The sequence below is a fragment of the Mesoplodon mirus genome (genome assembly GCF_964341445.2).
Source record: "Mesoplodon mirus genome assembly, contig: HAP1_SCAFFOLD_74, whole genome shotgun sequence".
Taxonomy (NCBI): Eukaryota; Metazoa; Chordata; class Mammalia; order Artiodactyla; family Ziphiidae; genus Mesoplodon; species Mesoplodon mirus.
This window is the reverse complement of record NW_028295786.1, coordinates 2,397,112-2,401,595: the sequence shown is the minus strand read 5'-3', so window position 1 is coordinate 2,401,595 and position 4,484 is coordinate 2,397,112.

The following is a 4,484-nucleotide window of genomic DNA, read 5'->3' as shown; positions in this document are numbered from 1 at the left end:
GGATATTCATAAGTGATATCTTATGATAAGCTTCTTTTTCTGTGTGACTTATTTCACTTAGAATCATCGTTCCTGAATCCACTCATTTTGCTGCTACTGGGCGTATGACATTGATTTCATCGCTGCGGGATATTCCATCATACATAAGTAGCACAATTTTTTGAAACAATTTTATCTTTCCTGGTATATTTAAGGTGTACCCAAGTTGAGGTTCTTGTAAGCAGTGCAGCCCTAAATTTTGGGGTGGCTCTGTCTTATTGATTTTCAGCTTTCCCAAGGTATATTCAGTAGACTGGAAGTGCCCTTGTCTCTGTATCTCTGTTGTTTACTTGTTTCAGGGAACACAATGCACTCCTCCAGATAGGCAGTTGGCAATTTACATGCCGCCCATCAGCATAACAAGGCTCCCTTTTCTCCAGGGCCTGTCTTGCCTTTCTGGATTTTACCCATTTTGTGGATGTCCCTTTTGACCGGTGGGAAGTGATACTTCTTTGTAGTGTAGATTTTCATTGCCCGCTTGCTTGCTTGGCCAAAAAGGTCGTATGCGTTTTCTCCTGAATATACTCAGGAGAAAACGCAAATGCCCATTTTGGCCAAGTGCATCATTGTCGAAGTTGTGACCCTCTTCCTGTGCTTTAAAGGTGATTCCAACATACCACTTGAAATCTGTTTCCTGCTCTTCTGCCTCGCTTTCAAGTCCGACTCGTTGCCTTCCCTCAACAGATTTTTGGACGATAGTTGCCCTTTATTACTCTGCCAGTTTGTGAATTGCTGTGCCCCTGAGCTCCATTTTTTATCTCGTTTTTTGTGAGCTGAACGCAAGTCCAATATTTTGGTTCAGAACCTGTACTGGTTTTCGGTGGGTGGCTGAGTCTTTGGTTAATTCTTCTTCCTCCCGGGAAATAAGAGTGACATGTGCCCGTCCAAATGCCTAACAGCTACTCTCTCATTGGTTCTCCCTCTTCCCTTTCATCATTTGCGAAATTTGCAACCTGTGCGAACCAGGAGGTTAAAAGTGCTGTCTCTCCAACTTGGGAGATTGATAGTAAAGCAGTTGGAAAGTCAAACTGGCGCACAAGGAGAGGGACTATTTGTTGAGATTTAGAAAACTTTCGTATCCACAGTGTGTCCATTCTTAGGTTTCCCTTACATGTTATAGCTATAGTAATATACCCTTCAACCTGGAGAGTTGGGACACATGGAATGGGTGCCATGCATTATTGCTTTAAATGGTCTGCATTTGCTCACCCAATCTCACCAATCCCCTCAGTCCCATGTGTCCAGCCCTATGCCACATCCAGCTGTCCTTTTAGAGAGGGTCATTCCAGGTTTCATCAGAGACCCTGAAGTAATTGGAAAAAATTTCCCTTTTTTTTGTTTTGTTTTGAAATTCCTTTTTATAGTGGGTTTGAGCTGATTCTCGCTGCCATGTTTATGCCAGTCTAGAAACACATGATTCCCTTACGGAGACATATCAATACATAGGTTTTAAGATTCTTACTAGTCAGATATATTCCTCTGTGGGAAATATGGGGTTTTGAGTCCCTTTCACTGAGGAAGGTGTAAGTCTTTTCTATTCCATAGTTGGTTTTTGAACGGTACCTGTGCTTATATCAAACTCTGGTTTTATGCATCACCCCACTTCTCCTTCCCCCTTAAGCAGGCATAAGAGTGTTTTCTAAATGTGAGACTCTGTTCTCTTTCCTAACTCTGTTCATGTGTAGCCATGTTTACAGGATCTTCATAAGTGATATTTTATGATAAGTTTCTTTTTCTGTGTGACTTATTTCACTTAGAATCATCGTACCTGAATCCACTCATTTTGCTGCTACTGGTCTTATGACATTGATTTCATGGCTGAGGGATATTCCATCATACGTAAGTACCACAATTTTTTGAACCATTTTTATCTTTCCTGGGATATTTAAGGTGTACCCAAGATGAGGTTCTTGTAAGCAGTGCAGCCCTAAATTTTGTGTTGGCTCTGTCTTATTGCTTTTCAGTTTTCCCAAGGTATATTCCCTAGACTGGAAGTGCTCTTGGCTCTGTAGCTCTGTTGTTTACTTGTTTTAGGGAACACAATGCACTCCTCCAGAGAGGCAGTTGGCAATTTACATCCCGTCCATCAGCATAAAAATGCTCCCTGTTCTCCAGGGCCTCTCTTGCCTTTCTGGATTTTACCCATTTTGTGGATGTCCCTTTTGACCAGTGGGAAGTGATACTTTTTGTAGTTCAGATTTGCATTGCTCGCTTGCTTGCTTGGCAAAAAAGGGCGTATGCATTTTCTCCTGAAAATATTCAGCAGAAAACGCATACGCCCTTTTTGGCCAAGTGCATCATAGTTGAAATTGTGCCCCTCTTCCTGTGCTTTAAAGGCGATTCCAATGTACCCCTTGAAATCTGTTTCCTGCTATTCTGCCTCGCTTTCATGTCCGCCTAGTTGCCTTCCCTCAACAGATTGTTGGACGATAGTTGCCCTGTATTACTCTGCCAGTTTGTGAATTGCTGTGCCCCTGAGCTCCACTTTTTAACTCGTTTTTTGTGAGCTGAACGCAAGTCCAAAATTTTGGTTGACGACCTATACCAGTTCCCAGTGGGTGGCTGAGTCTTTGGTTAATTCTTCTTCCTCCCAGGAAATAAGAGTGACATGTGCCCGTCCAAATGCCTAACAGCTACTCTCTCATTGGTTCTCCCTCTTCCCTTTCATCCTTTGCCAAATTGGCAACCTGTGCGAACCAGGAGGTTAATGGTGCTGTCTCTCCAAGTTGGGAGATTGATAGGAAAGCAGTTGGAAAGTCAAACTGGCGCACAAGGAGAGGGACTATTCATTGAGTTTTAGAAAGCTTTCGTATTCACAGTGTGTCCATTCTTAGGTTTCCCTTACATGTTATAGGTGTAGTAATATTCCCTTCAACCTGGAGAGTTGGGACACATGGAATGGGTGCCACGCATTATTGCTTTAAAGGGTCTGCATTTGCTCACCCAATCTCACCAATCCTCTCAGTCCCATGTGTCCAGCCTTATGCCACATCCAGCTGTCTTTGTAGATAGGGTCATTCCAGGTTTCATCAGAGACCCTCAAGGAATTGTAAAGAATTTCCCTGTTTTTATGTTTTTTCTTTGAAATTCCTTTTTATAGTGGGTTTGAGCTGATTCTCGCTGCCATGTTTATGCCAGTCTAGAAACACTTGATTCCCTTACAGAGACATATCAATACATAGGATTTAAGATACTTACTAGTCAGATATATCCCTCTGCGGGAAATATGGGGTTTTGAGTCCCTTTCACTGAGGAAGGTGTAGGTCTTGTCCATTCCATAGTTGGTTTTTGGAACGGTACCTGTGCTTATATCAAACTCTGGTTTTATTCATCACCCCACCTCTCCTTCCCCCTTAAGCAGGCATAAGAGTGTTTTCTAAATGTGAGACTCTGTTCTCTTTCCTAACTCAGTTCATGTGTAGCCATGTTTACAGGATCTTCATAAGTGATATCTTATGATAAGCTTCTTTTTCTGTGTGACTTATTTTACTTAGAATCATCGTACCTGAATCCACTCATTTTGCTTCTACTGTTCTTATGACATTGATTTCATGGCTGAGGGATATTCCATCATACGTAAGTACCACAATTTTTTGAACCATTTTTATCTTTCCTGGGATATTTATGGTGTACCCAAGTTGAGGTTCTTGTAAGCAGTGCAGCCCTAAATTTTGTGGTGGCTCTGTCTTATTGATTTTCAATTTTCCCAAAGTATATTCCCTAGACTGGAAGTGCCCTTGGCTCTGTAGCTCTGTTGTTTACTTGTTTTAGGGAACACAATGCACTCCTCCAGAGAGGAAGTTGGCAATTTACATCCCGCCCATCAGCATAACAAGGCTCCCTGTTCTCCAGGGCCTGTCTTGCCTTTCTGATTTTTAGCCATATTGTGGATGTCCCTTTTGACCGGTGGGAAGTGATACTTCTTTGTAGTGCAGATTTGCATTGCACACTTGCTTGCTTGGCCAAAAAGGGCGTATGCGTTTTCTCCTGAATATATTCAGGACAAAAGGCATACGCCCTTTTTGGCCAAGTGCATCATTGTCGAAGTTGTGACACCCTTCCTGTGCTTTAAAGGTGATTCCCACATACCTCTTCAAATCTGTTTACTGCTATTGTGCCTTGCTTTCAAGTCCGCCTCGTTGCCTTCCCTCAACAGATTTTTGGATGATAGTTGCCCTTTGTTACTCTGCCAGTTTGTGAAATGCTGTGCCCCTGAGCTCCATTTTTTAACTAGTTTTTTGTGAGCTGAACGCAAGTCCAAAATTTTGGTTCAAAACCTATACTGGTTTTCTGTGGGTGGCTGAGACTTTGATTAATTCTTCTTCCTCCCGGGAAATAAGAGTGACATGTGCCCGTCCAAATGCCTAACAGCTACTCTCTCATTGGTTCTCCCACTTCCCCTTCATCATTTGCCAAATTGGCAACCTTTGCGAACCAGGAGGTTA